Source organism: Gallinula chloropus (genome assembly GCF_964237585.1).
Source record: "Gallinula chloropus genome assembly, chromosome: 1".
NCBI lineage: Eukaryota > Metazoa > Chordata > Aves > Gruiformes > Rallidae > Gallinula > Gallinula chloropus.
In genome coordinates this window covers 199,740,821-199,758,851 of record NC_140085.1, presented here as the reverse complement: position 1 = coordinate 199,758,851, position 18,031 = coordinate 199,740,821, and the positions used below count along the sequence as shown (strand labels likewise).

The 18,031-nt window shown below is 45.7% G+C and overlaps 1 protein-coding gene across 2 annotated transcripts in view; it reads left to right on the top strand.

Annotated features, from left to right (window-relative positions):
• Nucleotides 1–517: 517 nt before the first annotated feature.
• The window catches only part of SMCO4 (single-pass membrane protein with coiled-coil domains 4), a 32,034-nt gene continuing 14,520 nt past the window's right edge, over nt 518–18,031 (top strand). Inside the window, exon 1 of one of the 2 annotated variants that reach the window (XM_084265885.1) lies at nt 518–577. The gene's annotated coding sequence lies outside the window, so the exon portion shown is untranslated. Of the gene's footprint in view, nt 578–3,371; nt 3,510–18,031 lie in introns of those variants that run through there. The other variant, XM_084265886.1, reaches the window with a different exon arrangement.

Sequence of the window (18,031 nt, the reverse complement as noted above, 5' to 3'; positions counted from 1 at the left end):
CGGGACGGCACCTGAGAGCTCCGAGCCGGGAGGGAGTCGGGTGTAACTCCCAACTTCGCAGCCATCGGGGGGGTTCCCCTTCAGGCGGGCACCGCTCTCCCCCTGACCCCCCGCTGCGGGCCGCCGGCTCCCGTCCGCCGCGGCGGGCGCTGATGGGCGCCGGCGGCTCCTCGCGCCTCGTCCCTCAGCTTCCCGCCCTTGAGGCTGAGCTCCCCTCACAGCCCCGGGCCTCCACAGGAGCGGGGCGGACCGCCACCTCGCAGCAGCGGTAGCGCAGCCGCGGCTGGGGGGGGTACCGGGGCGAGGCTCGGGGGCAGCGGGTCCCTCGGCGTGCGGCAGAGGGCGCCCCGCATTCCGCCAGAGCGGGGCCGGGAGGAGCCTCCGGCGCGGTTTGGCTCCGCGCGGCGCGGCCGGGGAAGGAGGTGCCACGTCCGCTGCGCCGAGCGGTAGGGTAAGCCAGCCCGCGCCTCAGCCCCACGTGTGGCGGAGCGGGGAAGTTGCCGGCGGCCAGCTCGGGCTCTGCCACTCTCCCGCCGCTGCCCGTCCCTCCCTGTCCCTCGGGTGAGTGCAACTCCAAGTAAGGGCACGCGGCGGCCCGCTGCCGCCCGCTGTCCCGGGGGGAGGCCGGCGGGGCGGTGGGCGCGGGCGGCAGCGGCGCGCCTCAGGCGTTGGGAAGGGGGCGGCGGGGAGCGCCGAGGGGCCGCGGGTCGAGCCCGCGATATCCCCGAGGGGGCAGCGGGCTCGGCTCCCGAGCGGGCCAACTTCCTGCAGACTTTGGCTCCGAGCTCTCTCCTTCCCGGGGCAGCGGGAGCGGCCCGGGGTCCGGCGGCCGGGGCGCCGCTGTTAAAACGGGAAAGTTTGAAAAGCCGGTGCGCGGGCTGGGTGCCGCGGCCGAGAGCCGGGAGGCGAGCGGGGTTCGGCTGCGGCGGGCGGGCGAGCCAGCGGGAGCCGCCGCCTCAGCGTGTGGCGACGGGGGGGGGCCGCGGGCGGCTCGGGCGCCCTCCCGGCGTCTCTCCGCGGGCCGGCCCGGCTGGCGGCTGGCTCCGAGCCCTGAAACCAAACCGCTTCAGGTAGAGTCCCCGCCGCGGGGGAGGCCCGGGGGCGGCCCGGGCAGCGCCGGCCCCGCCGCTCCGGGTGGGGGGAGCTCAGGTGTGCCGCCGGCTTAGCGGGGCGGGAGGCGCGCCGCCAGGCCACGCGTTGGGGTTGAGTCCCCGAGAAGCCCTGCTGGGAGATTAATGAGGAGAGTAACTTAAAAAGAGTCGCAGAAGACTTTCACGTTTTGTGTGCGGGTTTTGTGTGTGTGTGCGCGTTCGTAATTTCGGTTCCCCATTCGCGAGCCCGGTTGTGTGCTGAGAAACGGCTGAGACTTTGGGTTTGAACAGCCTACGGAAATAAAACATCCAAGGGAAGCATTAAAAGGTGACCCGGGGACAAACAGAAATCAAGATAATGCATTCTGGAGGCAGGAATGTGGGGTTTGTCTCTTTCTCTTCCTTTTTAAACGTCAGATCTTCATTTGTGCGATGTGCTGATGCCAGTTCGGCTCTTCGGCTAAACAAAAAGAAGAGGAAAATACAAATATTTTCTGTTACGTTTATGAACGGGTTATCGTTCAAACCTCTTACGGCAGCGGAGAAATGTTCTCTTGTCACGGAGATTTCCAATCCGGGGTCCCGATCCTGCCTGAAACATGTATGAGGTTTTTTTTCGATCGGCCTGTGTGGTACCACCCTGGGCGAGGACCTCCTGGGGTTCCGTGTTTTTCTCAATTTTGAAAATGTGATTGTCAGTTATTTTTAGCTTTGTTAAATATTTCCTCCTTTAAATGAACCAGAAGTCTTGTAGGAATTCCCTGATGCCCTGTTAAAAAACAGGGAAATGAGTTTCTCATTAGTACATTTTTAATAACTTTTTGCTCTCCCTCTCTCTCTTAACTGCCTTTCAGTGGCCTATTTATAACATGCAGACCTCCTAGACTGAAGTTAAGAAGAAAGCTGATTTTAGACTGTTCTCCAACCTTGTAGGTAAAATTTCACTTACAAACAAACCGCTCCTTGTCACAGCAGTTTTAGCTGCTGCTTTCCCTCATGCTTTGTGGGAAACTGAGAAGGGATGCCTACCAACAGGAATCTTGGGTGCTGTTGGCAAATACCCCTTATCATGTAGGAAACTCTAGGGAAGTACCTGTTCCTGTAGTGCTTTTTCTAACGCGGACTTGCACAGGTCATTACGTCTCTAGAGGGTTTTGGTGGAGCTGTTGACCACAAATGCAGGGTGACAGAGAAGAGCATGGCCAGCACTGGCAGACATAGACAGGTAAAGCAAGCCTTTTACAGAGCCAGACATCTTCAGTCCTTACCATGCTTAACACCTTTCTGGGATGTGATTGGTGTTCACAGACCTATGGCACTGCTTTGTGTGCAATGTAAGATACTGAGCAGTGGCCACACGCCCACACCTCCTGTCTGTGAAACACCACCTGAAGCCTGAAGCTACCCCAGGGCAGCAGATTGCACAGAAATAGCCCTGTGTGAGGAGACAGCCCTCCTTTGCTGGTTCATTGCTGCTTGTAGGGTAGTGTGTCCAGTAACAGTAAGAGTGGACTGTTTCCTCACTGCTTGCTGCTATATCCATATACTAGCAAAATAATCTCAATTTTTAATCTTACTCTGTTTTTCCATGCATTAAATAGACAGTGAAATGCTTTTGCATATATATAGGATATAAAGCCTGATTAGGTGATGTGAGCTAGCTTATGGGATGGTAGGTAAACTATACACTAAATCTTCTGGTCCTGGCACTTAATGTATAATATAATGAGGTTTTCTTGTTCGTTTTTGTTACAATTTTTCTTCCTTCATCCTCTTTCTCCCCTGCTTTTTACTTTAAAGCCCAACAAGGCTTTTCCCAATGGTGTGCGTGCTACCAAGAAGCAGCAGGGTAAAGGAGCTGAAAGAATTTCTGCCTGAAGAGTCAGGGGAGGCCTGCCCTGTTCAGCAGGTAGTAACTGCTGTCACAGGGACTGCCCTCAGTGAGAAACACATTGATCTTTTACAGTGGTATCAGGGTTGGAGAGAACTCAACACTAATTTTCTCTGCTGAGTTGGGCTAGGTTTTGCTTTCACGGTTACAGCTGTGCCTTAGCTACTCCCAAAACCATCTGAGCCCTTCAAGAATGGATCTGGCATCTCTTGATTCAACTACTTTGGTCCAGGTGCTTCAGAATAAAGAGAGACTACTAGTTTCTCTATTGTGTGCTGCAGGAAGCATCTACAGGTGGATCAATGTCCCTGATGTCCAGCAGCAGTTTCTGTGGCATGCCAATCTGGATGTCTCTGTTTTTTGATTACAGAAATCGTATAATGCTTGGAGAAATGTTCTGCAAAGACATCTTGTCTGTTGTCTTCTCTGGAGGTCCCCTGAGGTTGATTTCTGCGTGGGGCCACCAGAGCAACAGCAGGACTCTGTAAGACCCTGAGTTCTGTAACAGGTGGTGTTTTTTTCACAAGGTGAGAGATCCTGAGGGGTCTTTATGATTGTGCTGTTCTGTGTTGCTCCTTTTTTGGCTGGAGGGTTATTTTGGGGTGGGGTTTTTTTTTGTTTGTTTTGGTTTTTTAATTATTGCACTATCAGCTTTCCAGTAAGCACTCTGTGAAGCTGAGAAGTTACCTTCCTTTCTGCCCATTATGGGAAAGTTATGTTGACAGATGTGGGCTCTGTGAGGATTTGCTTAGCTGTTAATCCTGTTTGTGGCTAATAGGCCATGCTAATGTGGAAGGGCATTTCTTTCAGTATATAAAGGTTTTAACTGCTTGTTACCTCAGGGAAATGGACTGTTAAAATGCTGTAATTGTCTTAGCAGGAGTGGCAGGCCATAAGGTTGTCGAATTAAAACTCAGTAACGTGCGGGTCTCCTCCACCTATTTTTGGGGGGTTTTATTATGACATTTTTACTTGATAAGACAAGCCCTAAAATAATTGCTGTAGGCAACAGAGAAAGCAGGCTTTGTATGTTGACTGCGGCAAACAGCCAGTGATTAGATATTTGTGAGCCCTTCAGGCACACGTGTATCTTGAGGGGATGAGAATGTGTGATAATATTCTCTTTGTTGTCTTTTGCCCTACCACTAGTTTCCTTTCAGGGTTTTGGTGAAGGTTTTCTTTTTTTTTTTTTTTCTTTTAATTTCTTCTACGCCCTTTTCAGTTGTAAAGAAGTTGTTTGCTTCTTTCTTTAAATGCGAGCTCTGTGCTTTTAGATGTCAGTGTGAGGAGAACTTTCTGACCACTTGTGTCATTAGTAGTCTCATAGAATTTCTCAAAGCATAGGACATGCCCCAATCGAATTATTCTGAATTAAAGATCTGAAAGTATAAGCATATTTTTAAGTATATTAGCAATTTGGCAGAGACTTCTCTGTCTAGTCCATCAGTATGCTGGTCAATATTTAATCTAAATAAATAGTGTGCAGTGATAGGACTTTCCCCTGCAGTATCATGTGAGCGTAGAAAGCACCACTTACCACCCTGTACAATTAATTTATGCAATTTAAGCTGCTACTTTATTAAAGATGGGGGCTGCATTCTTGAGATCAAAGGAGTTACATCAGGTAGAGTTTGCCACCAGATTATTTGCAGCTGAAAAGCTGAGCAAAGTGCTTGTTTGCTAATATGCAATATTAAAGGCATGTGCGAGAGAGGGACCTCAGTTTCATGTTAACCAAGTGTTTGGTAGAGTGTGTTGATACAACCAGAGCTGTGTTTGTAGATGCAAGGTGGAGGGAGGGTGATTTGTGACACTGACTTGCAGTATGTGAGGCACTTGGATTTTTAGGTTTCTCTTGAGCAGTTCCTAACAGTGACAAAGTACTTGTATTTTTTTGCCTTTGTATCTAGCCATATTTGGAACAGCTGCAAGGAAAAGCTGCTTCTCTGACTGCAATGCATTATCTCTCTAATTGACTTATAAAAATTAGACATGATAATAGGGAGACTCGGTGAAAGTGTCAGTCTTGAGGGATTCCTTTTTTTCCTCTTTAAACAGGTGGTAACCATAATGCTGGGCTTTTCTCAGTCCTTTGCAGGTGCTTGTGGGTATCTTTTCCTACATCCCATCACCCCAGGACATCTGACTGCATGCAGAGGGGGTGGGCTCTGGCTCACGCTGGTGGGTGTTGGTGTTCTGCATTATGGCAGAAGGTTGGAGGAGACCTTCAGAGTTTCTGTGAAATGGCCAGATGTGCAGTAGCAGGAATTATGAAACTCATTATCGGACTTCCCAAGGCCTGGGAACCAGGCTGGAATGTGAACTCGTGACTAGTGCCTCCAGCCTCAGTGCCTGTGAGCCTCTTCTCCACTCCCTTCCATGACTTCTTTTGAATCTTGTGGGGATCACACATGTTTTCCGTTACACTTTTTCTAATGATCTTTTTCTTTGCACTATAGTTATCTGTATATTAATTTCCCTTTTACCCCCACTTGTTCTTTGTCAGTTCATCTGGGGTTTTTTTACTGGTATCATTAGATTTTTCTCTTTCTGTGCACACATACACCCCCCCATGTTGTTTACATTTGTTCTTCCTGTATTCATCATCTTATAGTTTTGCCCTTTTAACTCTTGTCCTTAGAGGAACCAGTTTTACTCTTGGAGACCAGTCCTTTCTTATTGATTGCCAGCTGCTTTTATTGAAACTAATTTGCATTCTCTGCTCTTATTGTGCTAGACAGAGGACTAGTGATTTTGAGTAAAGCTCTTTCCCCAAAGGCTTTGCTCAGAAATTGTCTCTGTATTTCACAAAAAGAGTGGGAACTAAAGAGCAGCATCAGTGCAAAAGCTGCTTCTGCCTAAACCAATGTGTTTGTGTCTTTGTCACATGAAGGGTAGAAACGTGGCCTGCCCTGCTGCAGGCACAAATGACTTCTCCAGGCTGAAATGAGCTGGTGGGGTGGGGGGAGTGCAGAGTGATATGGCCTTATACTTACTTATGGGCACCTCTTAGACTCTGGCAGTAACAAACCTAATCCATTTTGATTGGGACTGTGTATTGCCGTGGTACTTTTGTTAACTAAACACAGCTACAGAAGTGCTTGTATTGTTGGGGTTTTTTTGGCCATAGGCAGCTCTAAAGAAAATAAGAGTAAAGATACACTACAGTTAGAGCTGTGGCTGTGTGATGGTAAACTTGTAAAAAATTTAAATCAGTGCAGGTGGCTGAGGGGGCTTCAGGGCTTGAAGTGCTATCTGCCTTCAGATAGGCTCTTTGATAAGGGTCTTTAATAAGGCTCCTTGAGCCCTATTAATTTCTAAATATGAAAGCCTTGTGTTCAGGCCATGTTGATTTTGAGCTCTGTATCATGCTGGAGGTATGGATAATTATGGTTTGGATGTACCAAACTGCAGGGTGCATTGTCTGTCTCCTCAGACAGCTTTCTGTTTGTAAATTGGTCTCGTTGCTTTTTCAAAGAACATCAGTTTGGTTTGTTTGGCACCTTGACTTTGTGTGAATATTTGGAACACAGTTCTCGGACCGTGGTGTACAGTGTTTAGTATCAGGTCTGGAGAGGTGGTGTGCCATAAATCTGTTATTAAAACTCACTGAGGTGCTTTGCCTCTAAAATGTGTGTTCTTAGCATGGCTGCTTACTGGTAGTTAGATGCCAATAGCATCTTACGCTTTATATAGTATTGTTGGATCATGAAAGATCTTGTGCTTGTGTTTGACGCCCAACTAGGAGAATAACACAAATAAGGAATGATCAGGTGAAGCTGCAGGATGCAGCTTTTAGCTGTAAAAATGTGCTGTCAAACATACCTTTAGGTACCTGGCTGTCATGATACCAGCAAGATTCAAGATCCCAGAGCCTTTTATTAGGCTTTAGCAGTGCCAGCATAAAATATGTGTCTCAGCCTGCAGCCATGCCGCAGCAAGGCTCGGGGAATTCACCTCTAGTTGTTTATTTTTGCAAACTTAGGTTTGCTTAGAAAACAGTACATTTACTGTACTGCCTCTCGCCATCAACCTGCCATACCCATGATCACAGTGCAGCCTGTTTTGGATGGGAGAGCATACAGTTAAACTCTAGCATAGTTTAGGACAGAAACTAAAGCATAAACATGTGTCTTAAGTGGCTTAGGTTTAGGTGGCAAGGCTGCAGAGGCAGCATCAGAAAAAAAATCTACTGAATTGATACTGTGGCTTGTGGTATGTGATACTCTGTAATATTATGCATATGGTGTTATTATACTGTGATAATCTACAGAGTTTGAAGGCTTGGAGAATGGGAGTTACTTGTGGTTAAGGACCTTTGCATGGAAAAGGGGTGTGGGTCCACTGCTAAATGTAGGCGTTTCAGAAGCTTTGATGCTAGTCCTTAGGATCACAGAATCGTAGGATGGTTAGGGCTGGAAGGGACCTTAAAGATCATCAAGTTCCAACCCTCCTGCCGTGGGCAGGGACCACTCTCACTAGCCCAGGTTGCCCAAACCCCATCCAACCTGGCCTTGAACACTGCCAGGGAGGGGACATCCACCACTTCTCTGGGCACCTCGTGCCAGGGCCTCATTGCCCTCATAGTGAAGAATTTCTTCCTAATACCCAATCTAAATCTACCCCCTTCCAATTTAAAACCATTCCCCCTTGTCCTATCACTACATGCCTTTCTAAAAAGTCCTTTCCCAGCTTTCCTGTAGGCCCCTTCAGGTACTGGAAGGCCTCTAAGATCTCCATGGAGCCTTCTCTTCTCCAGGCTGAACAAGCCCAGCTCTCTCAGCCTGTATTGATAGGAGTGATGCTCCAGCGCTCTGGTCATCATCTCTGGACCCGTTCGAACAGTTCATGTCCTCCATATGTTGACAACTCTAGAACTGGACACATTACTCCAGGTGGGGTCTCACAAGAGCGGAGCAGAATCCCCTCCCTTGGCCTGCTGGCCACACTTCTTTTAATGCAGCCCAGGATACCGTTGGCCTTCTGGGCTGCATGGGCACATTGCTGATTCATGTTGAGCTTCTTGTCCACCAGCATCCCAAGGCCTCCTCTGCAGCGCTTCTGCTATCACATCATCTCCCAGCTTGATGATGACAACTGCCCAGGCCCAGGCACAGTACCTTAGACTTGTTCTTGTTGAACCTCGTGAAGTCCACATGGTTCTTTGTGGCTGGATTGAGATCACTTCAGTTTGCAAAGCAAGCCTTAGCCAGTTTCCCTCCATTGTTTAAGTCCTTTCCCACAGTGCTAAGAGAAATATTTAACAGGATAGGGAACAGTGTCTGTAAAAGTAAGATTTGCTCTGAAATCTGATTGCCTGAACTATTCCTAAGCATTTCTAAAAGTTGAAGCCGTTGCTGGTTATTCAGCGTGCTGGTGCATTGTGCAGTGTTCTACAAACACGCTTTTTTAATGGCATTGTAAGCTGGGAAAGAGAAAAGGAAATACTTGTATACACTAATTTTATTGTTTTTCCCATAACTTCCAGCTATAGCACTGTCTTCCTGAGTGGGAGAAAGTGAGACCTTTGTGCTCTGTGTCCAAACAGAACAAAATGCAGATGCCAATAGCAGAAATAGAAGTGAGAATCCATCCAACTTCAAATCCTTTGCCTTTGTTTGTAAAGGCAGGATTAATTACTACTATTGAACATGATGTTTTTTTAAAAAGAGAGTTATTAAATTTAGTGTATGCTTAAGGGGGAGGTCAAAACATTCAAGAAACCTGCAGGAAGAAATCTTTGGAGCAAATTCAGTTACAAGCAGAAATATTCAAGTTGTTCTGTACATCTTAACATTGATTTCCTCCTGGATTAATTATGCCCCTCCTAACACAGATAGGGTGTAGCTGTACAATGCCTGACAGACTGACCCACGCTTCTCAGTCCACACTCAAATAATTAGGCAGGAGTTGGATCTTCTCTGTAAGCCTTCTAGCATTGTTATTTCAGTGCTGTGCTAAATTTAAAATGCAGTGCTGAGAGACTGGCCTTAGCTTAGACACAGCACTGGTCTAACAAATTGCTGCAGCTTTTGAACTGGAGCTGGTTTGCATTTGATCTTCCCTGAACAGGGCGAGGAAGATTTAGTCTGCCTGTGGTATACCACCCTGTTATACCCCAAGACTGGTTCTGGTAAATCAAAGCTGTTGACAGCTGGCTTAGCTGTTTTTTTTCATGTTCCCTTCCTCCTCTTTGTATGTTCTTGAGAGAGCAGGAGGTTAATCTCAGCTGTCCTTTGTGACTTGGAAAAAGTTCTGAGGGGGCCTGGGGGGGTGCATGTCTGGGTTTTTTTGGGTGTCTCTTCTTGCTGGTGGTGGTTTGATTTTTTGGAAGAAGGTACCTGTGCCTTAATTTTTTTCATTTCTGGATGTGTTTTCTTGGCAAAGAGTGTTTTTATTCCGGTGCCTCTTGCAACAGTGAAAAGGACCCACTGACCCCTAAAGCTTTTCTGCTTAATGTACTTCACTGACCTTTTCAAGCACTTTGTGCTTTTGCAAGGATATAATCCTGGATATTTTACATATCCCATGTTGCTGAGCTAAATCACAGTTTTGGGGGTTTGAGAGTTATGAGCTTTGATGATAAATGCATATTTTTTTCCTTCTGTAACTTTATGCTCTGTGCTGGGCATTCCTGAAGGAGAAACTCAGTGTGAAGAGAGGTCTTCTGACAGTTCTGGCCTTAGCAACCCTTAGAAGCAGGAGAGAAGGAGAATTAAAGGAAAGACCTGCAGTGTGCAGTCTGAAGAATTAACATCAGTATTTTCAGTTCCTTTTTCATATAATGTAAGGAAAGAAGTAACTGGAGGAAGAAATCTTTCCTGTGGTGCTGGCAGAGAAGCAAAGGCAGTATTTGAGATCCAGATAAGGCCCCACAAACGGAGGCAGCATATTACACTGCAGAAGCTTTCTGTGCTGTGATCAGGCGTCTAAAATACAATTTAGGTATACAGCCAACAAAATATGGTTTTCAGGGGTTGAAAAGACTTACAGGTAGTGATGCTTCTTCATCTGTAAGCTTCAAATGTATTTGATAAACCCCCATGTAATGCAATTCAAAAGTGTTTTTAAGGTTAACTTTAATTAAAAAGAGGCATCACTACAGGATGTTCCTCGTTGCATGTTTGATGAACAACATCATCATCATCATGTGTGGATAAATGGCCAGAAACTTTGCTATATGACATTTACTTGTCTCCTGTGGCAAATTGTAGTTGTTGCTGGTGTGGGGTTTTTTTGGGTTGTGGGTGTTTTGATTTTTTTTGTTTTTTTTTTTTTTTAGCATTGTGCTTTTTTGTGAAATGAGTGATTTTTGTTCTCTCTGAATATTTTTGTTCTGCTAATGTTTTTATTCATTGTGTGAAAATAATACGATGCTGTGTTATGAAATATAATTTAGGTTGTAGGCATATGAAGTCATGTCATCTGCTTTTTTTCTGTAAGAAATGGAGTACATGCTGAAGGCTTGTTAAGCTCAGGGAGCTCTCTAAAATAAATACTATTTATGAAAGTTTATTTCAAGGTACCTGCAGGAGGGTGCACATTCAAGGACGGGGTATATAATGTTTTCTTTAGAACACACGGTTGCTGAATATATTTGTAAAGGTTGCTAATCTGTTTCCTGCCTAGGAAGCTAAGGAAGTCAAAGAGAGATGGGGACAGGGACATATCTGTTACTTCAGTGCTGTGGTGTTTCTATGACTTCCATCTCCTACGCAGTTACAGGCTCTGCAGGAAAGGGATATGTGACTTGTGTTGAGAACTTTAAGGTTTCCTGTTTCTCTGAGCAAGCTGGTTTCTGGCTGAGCCAGTTAACTTTCCTTGCTGGGCCATCTTATTTTCCATTGCCCTGGAAAAACTGTGGTCTCCACTGTTCCTGCCCACTTTGGATAGGTAGTGATCTCTTCCCTCCAGGCTGGTAGTACTGGCAGTGTAACAGTGTGAGCGATGTGCAAGTCCCTGTCAGTTGTGTTTCTTGTGAATAAAGTGTTGCTGTTACAGAATTCCAGGGAGCCCTGAATATAAACGTATCAATTATGTGTCAACACAACAGCATCTGTCGTTGAAATTGGGTATCATTTATTTGGCATCAGAATAGTGAAGATTTGGCTGACAGCCAGAGTAAAATATTACAGCAGAAACTACTGCAACAGGAGCCATCTCTGAAGTAATTCTATGAAATTCAGGTGCTCTAACAGTATCTTTTAATAAATCCTTAAGACTTTAGGGACCTTACACAAAAAATCTTTGTTTCCATGTTGTTTGTTTTTATTTTTTTCATGTCCAGTTCTTTTTTTTCACTGTTATTGTCGTTCCTGCTCTCTAAAGAGATACATACGTGATTCTGGGACGTAAATATCCTTTTTGGCTTTCCATTTAATATTCCAACACTGGTTTACATAAAAATTCCTAGTGAGTGCAATCAGTGATGGCTTCTTTGGGGAGACTTTTCTTAACTATGAAAGAGGCAAGGCCTTCAAAATAGAGTATGACATTATATCCCTTTTATCATGAAAAAATATTTAGCTGTTTGTTCATTGGTTGGTTTTTTTTTTTCTGATTAACTTAGTTTCTCTAATTTTCCTTGCTTTGTCTTAGACCTTATCTAAGTAAGTTCCACGTTCCCAGAGATGCAGGTGAGCCAAAACAGTAATTTCAGAAAGTTAGAGAATCATAGAATTGTAGGGGTTGGAAGGGACCTCAAGAGATCATCGGGTCCAACCCCCCTGCCAAAGCAAAGAAGAAGCCCCAAGACTGTAAGAACACCATTTGTCATGGGCCTGATTGCTCTGGTTCGGTAAATACTTTAGAGTACCTGTGGGAAATTGGAAGCTTTTTTGCTTTTATGGATGATTCTTTTATGTACGTGAAGGAGGTAAAGCAGTAACTGTTCTGTTTCATGGTATAACTTGTAGTGGTCAGCTGGTTGATTCTGACATAGTTAAAATTTAACCCAGGAAGATCAGAGTTGGAAAGCAGAAAATATGGCAGAAAGACTTGGGGTCATGTAACGTATCCACATGTTTACCTCGTGCCTTTTCACTGACCAGGCTTCAAACAATCCCCAGCCCTTCATCGAATTAAAAGTTTTTCACTTGTGTGCTAAACAAACTTCTTTCTAGGAAAGTGTTAAGAACAATAAAGATAAAAGAGTTGGGAGAAAATATGCACTGGATTTTCAGTGCCGGAAGAAAAGCTTGTAGAATAAAGATTAGCCAGGGTTTTTCTTAAGGTTTTTTGTTTTGTTGGGGTTTTTTGTTTGTTTTCCCTGAGGTTTGAAGTCCTGTGAAGTTCGGTTTCTCTCAGAGAGGAGAGAACAATGAAAGGGAGGGAGGTCTATCATATTCTCTGCATTTTAAATGCTGTGGTTTCTGTTTGGGAAGAAAAAAACCAGTTAGTTTGGATTAACTCTTCATACACTCAGAAGAAATCACAAATCTAGAGTTGAGTAATGAAACCTCTTTAGGAAAATCAGTGCTACCTTTATCCAAGCTCAATTTATTCAAGAGGTCAACTTTGTTGCTGCCCTGACATAGCTTGAATTTAATGATTAACCTCTTTGTGACCGTTCATGTAACTTCTGGCTTTCCATCTGGTACTTTATATAAGCATAAGCCAAGATGATAACAGAATGCTGTAGTAGAGTGGTACGTGCTATTTGGGGAACAACCTCTTTCCAAATCCTATATGCAGCATGCATCAGCCCCAGTGAAACTGAGAGAAGCCCATTAAGAAATCCGATTAGCTGTCTGCTCTCTAGATGAGTTAAAATCTCTGTCCAGTGTGGTAATCAGTGATGTCTAACTGGTGGCTTATCTGGTAATAGTGCTGTCGCCTTTTATAGAGGCACCTTCTGCAGTTCTGCCAGGCCTGTGTATTCATTTCAGCCACGTAGAACATTGAGCATCGAAGTGATACCCTGTAATAAATTTTAAAATCCTCTTCAGTGCTGAACCTGGCGCTGTCTTGTTCTGCTGTGTTGCCCTTCCATTCAGCAGATTTCCTTGTGAGATCTGAAAGTGTCATGTAAGCAGTGGCATACAAGAGGAGGGAGGGTATGCCTTCTGTGAAAGCAGCGCTGAAAAGTGCAGCATTAGGTTCAAGGTTCAGAGCAAAGTATTGTCAAGTACCAGACAGTGTGCTGTGTAATTTTCTGTAGGTTAAAAAAAATAACTCCATCTAGTTCTGGGAATTAAATATGAAGAAGATTTCAAGAGTAGATTTAGTTAATGTAAAGGCTAAATTGTTTTCCTGTTAAAAAGGAAAATGTGAGGGAGAGCAATCCTAATGCCAGCAGTCTTTCATGTATTTTTCTCCATAAAATATAGATCTGCTGTCTGTTCCATATCTATATGTGCTTGTGTCCATGGAGAAACCTGGCTGAAACCTGTGGAGCACTGTAGTAGCAACTGAGGCAAGTAGCCAGGAGGGAACTGAACTTCTCAGCTCTTGCCACTTGTATATATCCCTGTATCTTTTGAAGGTGTCTTTGGCTGGTAGTTGCCTCTTGGAGAGGTGATAGATACTGTCCTTGCCTCCCAATCATAGGATGGTTTATTGGAAGACATCTTAAAGATCATCCAGTTCCTCTGCCACGGACAGGAACACCCTCCACTAGCCCAGTTGCCCAGAGCCCCATCCAACCTGGCCAGGGATCCAGGGGCAGCCACAGCTTCTCTGGGCAACCTGTGCAAGGGCCTCGTCACCCTCACAAGGAAAAATTTCTTCTTAATATCTAATGTAAACCTCCCCTCCTTTGGCTTAAACCCATGCAAGTGTAGATTCTTCCACCTGGAAAGGAATAACTGTTTGTATCAGTACAGGCTGGGGGATGACCTGCTGGAGAAGAGCTCAGTGGAGAAGGACCTGGGGGTCCTGGTTGGTGACAGGTTGGCCATGAGCCAGCAGTGTGCCCTGGTGGCTAAGAGAGCCAATGGGATCCTGGGGAGCATCAGGAGGAGTGTGGCCAGCAGGTCAAAGGAGGTGATCCTCCCCCTCTACTCTGCCCTGGTCAGGCCCCACCTGGAGTACTGTGTCCAGTTCTGGGCTCCCTGGTATAAAAAGGACAGGGATCTCCTGGAGAGAGTCCAGAGAAGGGCTACAAAGATGATTAAGGGCCTGGAGCATCTCCCCTATGAGGAAAGGCTGAGTGAGCTGGGGCTGTTCAGCCTGGAGAAAAGAAGACTAAGGGGGGGGACCTAATTAATGTTTATAAGTATCTGAAGCAGGGGATGCAGGGGGAATCAGCCAGCCCCTTTTCAGTGGTCTATAGAGATAGGACAAGGGGCAATGGCTGCAAGTTGGAGCACAAGAAGTTCCGCACCAACATGCGGAAGAACTTTTACACCGTGAGGGTGACAGAGCCCTGGGACAGGCTGCCTTGGGAGGTGGTGGAGTCTCCTTCTCTGGAGATATTCAAGACCTGTCTGGACGCCTATCTGAGTGATATGAGCTGGGAAGCTGCTTTGGCAGGGGGGTTGGACCCGATGATCTCCAGAGGTCTCTTCCAACCCCTACGATTCTGTGATTCTGTGATTACTCCCTGTCATATCACTCCATGCCCTTGCAAACAGTCCCTCCCCATCTTTCTTGTAGGTGCCTTTTAGGTGCAGGAAGGCTGCTTTAAGGTCTCTCCAGAGCCTTCTCAACCCCAACAAGCGCAGCTCTCAGCATGTCTTCACAGGAGAGGTACTCCAGTCCTCTGATCATCTTTGTGGCCCTCCTTTGGACCTGTTCCAACAGTTCCATGTCCTTCTTATGTTGGGGACCCCAGAGTTGGACACAATATTCCAGGTCAGGCCTCACTTTAGTAGAGGGGCAGAATCACCTCCCTCGACCTGCTGGTCATGCTGCTTTTGATGCAGCCCAGGACACAGTAGGCTTTTTGGGCTGCCACTGCACATTGCCAGCTCACATTGAGGTTTTCATCCACCAACACCCCAAGTCCTTCTCAGGGTTGCTAATTAATCTGTTCTCAATCCAGACAGTATTTAGTATTTATGCTCGATCTTGCCCTGCCCCATGTGCAAGACCTTGCACTTGGCTTTCTTAAATTTCATGAGGTTCACACAGGCCACCTCTCAAGCCTGTCAAGGTCCCTTTGGATGGCATCCCTTCCTTCAAGTGTGTTGACCTCACCACACAGCTTGGTGTCACTGGCAAACTTGCTGAGGGTGTACTTGATCCCACTGTCCATGTCTGTCAAAGATGTTAAATAGTCCTGGTCCCAGTACTGACTCCTAAGGAATGCCGCTTCTTGCTGGTTGCCACTTGGACTTGGAGCTGTTAACCACAGCTCTTTGAGTGGCACCATCCAGCCAATTCCTCATCCACTGAGTTGTCTGTCTGTCAAATCTATGTCTCTTCAATGTACAGTGTCACATGCTTTGCACTCTTCCCTCACCTACCAGTAACCCCATTGCAGAATGCCACCAAACTTGTCAGGCGTGATTTGCCCTTAGTGAAGCTGTGTTGGCTGTCACCAATCAGCTCTTTGTTTTCCATGTGCTTGAGCATAGTTTCCAGGAGGATCTGCTCTATGCTCTTGCTGGGCAGAGGTGGGACTGACCAGTCTGTAGTTCCCTGGGTCTTTCTTTCTTCCCTTTTTCAAAATAGGGGTTGTGTTTCCCCTTTTCCAGTCAGTGGGAGCTTCACAGGACTGCCATGACTTCTCAAATATGTTAAGAGAGTGGCTTAGCCACTTCATCTTCTAGTGCCCTCAGGACGCATGGACGCTTCTCAAATGCACAGAATGTGCTTGTTGATGCTCTTGGGTTGTGGAGAGCCCATGCTTCAAGAGCATGGGTGCCTTACATTGAGCTTTATTTAGAATAATGAGGTGCTGGACTGGTTAGCAAGAAGCTCTGCTAGACCGCTGCCTGGTTTTCTGTCCAGTTACTTGGTTTATTTGCCTCTCTGTGTTGAACCTCTGTCCCTTTTCTTAGTCTCCCCTTTCCCCCCCCCTAGTTCAAATTAGCGGCAGTTTTAGAGGAAAATTACGTTTTCCTTTTCTTTTACTCTTGCACTAGAAATTCAAAGGACAAAATGCCCATTCTTCCCTCGTAGGAGTGAAGTGCTACTTTATAGTACTCTCAGATTAAACACTGGGGTCGCTGAATCTGGTTCTGGCGCGGCAGCTCTCGCGGCGAGGAACAGCCTGTTTGGAGCAGCATTTGCGTAACTATTTCAGTGCATCTCACTATTACCAAGTCGGTACTGCAACCTTACATAAGCCAGTCTCCATCCACTTAACTCCAGGACAACTTCGATGATTAATATTTATATAAAAGCTTTCATGTTTCCACAGTGAAATTGTCTCACCCTCGAAAGAAAAGGTGGCTTTTTTGCCTGTTGACTCGGTGTGAAAAAGCTTGCAAAGGCTTTCAGCGGCGCTGCGTCTGAGACAGGCATCAGCAGCAAAACCAGGGTCGTCTCTAATTCGGTGTTTCATTTTGTGAAATTGCCTGCTCTGAGAGAAATAAAACATTTACATGTATATTAACCAATGTTTGCCAGCTCTTGGAATAAAGCCAGTTCTCTCAGGGCCAAACAAACGCTCTGAGTGAATGAGTAATAATCTGCTATTGTCACTCCTAATTTATGGATGGGTATATAGAGCAATGTTTGCCATTTTAAGCTGTCCTGTTCGCTTGCAAGACTAAAAATCACGATTAGCTATCGGCACAGAGTATCTATAGCATGTCTGTTTATAGCTGATTTACTCAATATAGCTGTTGCACAAGTTCTGAACCTGCCCACGTGATAAGAAGTAATTGTGGAAGAGGATGAGAACGCAGGAAGGTTACAGATGTTTTGGGACCATAATTTGGAAGCTGCAGCCAGAGGCTGAAAAGATATATGGCATCTCCTCTTTTGAAATGACATGCAAGGTCCCCGTGCCTCATCTGTTTTCTGAGGAAATATGTATCATCTCTCTCATGTTAATAGAAAGTTACAAATCTAAGGATTCCCAAAATAATGGCTGTATTGAGCTTTTGTTGTTGGTAGGTGAGACGAGGGCGTAATACCGAGTAAGTACCTTACAGTGACAGGGTTTTGTGGCCCTGAGCCTTTTCATTTGCTTAACTTTTCAATGAAGTACTTAAAAACAGTTTTGAAAACTTGGTTTTATGCATTTACAAGCCTGCTTTTCTTGTGAAGTTAATGGGAAGCCTGGCAAGATCGGGCTGAATAAAGACAGCAACTAAGATTTTGTTGAGAAAAATGCATCTTTTTAATGGGAGCTCTTAAAATCCCACCCCTTTAAGGCCCCTATTAAATGTTGCAGAGAGGCAAATAGCACAGCATCCCTCTGGAGTAGGCGTTTGAGGGATAGAGAGTCACTCTTGAGGTGAAATTGTCCTCAGAATGTCCTGTGAAGTCTTCTGTGAGATCTCTTGGCAGACTGTGGAGGACTGTGCTGTATCACACCTAAATACATAGGTAGGAGAGGGATGCGAGGTACAAACCTCGCTTGTCAGCCTCAAAGAGTAAATAAACACGGTGCATAGATGGGAAGGATAATTGGTGTCAGTCTTCTCCGATGGATTGACTCTTCCATCTGCTGCTTTTAGTCTTTATTTCACTTCCATGCTGATCATCTTCTGTCCCCTGGTTTTCTCTCCTTTTGCTTCCCTTCTGTCTTGCACACTAAGGGGGCTCTCCTACTCCTTCTCTCTGGGCTTCATTATCTCACTCACCTACTTGTGCTGCATCACAATTATTTTTTTTCTTTCCCCCCACTGCATTAAACTTCCTATCTGTAGTCTTGTTAAATGGAATAACAGCAAGAGCGATTGGTGTTGATGCTGCAGATACCAGGATGTCCAAAGCCCAGGGTGCAGCCATTAATATTCTGTCGGTGAGCTGTGGAAGACAGACTCCGAAGAGACGCCTAAGGACATGATTCCTCAGCCCCTCTGAAAGGTCAGACGTAGGACTTAACTTCTGTACTGTGCAGCCTTAGCTGTCACTTGCTGTTCACTGGCACTTAGATAAGATTAAAAACTAATATATCCCCGGTTTGAGAGAAGGTCGAGAAATACGTGAT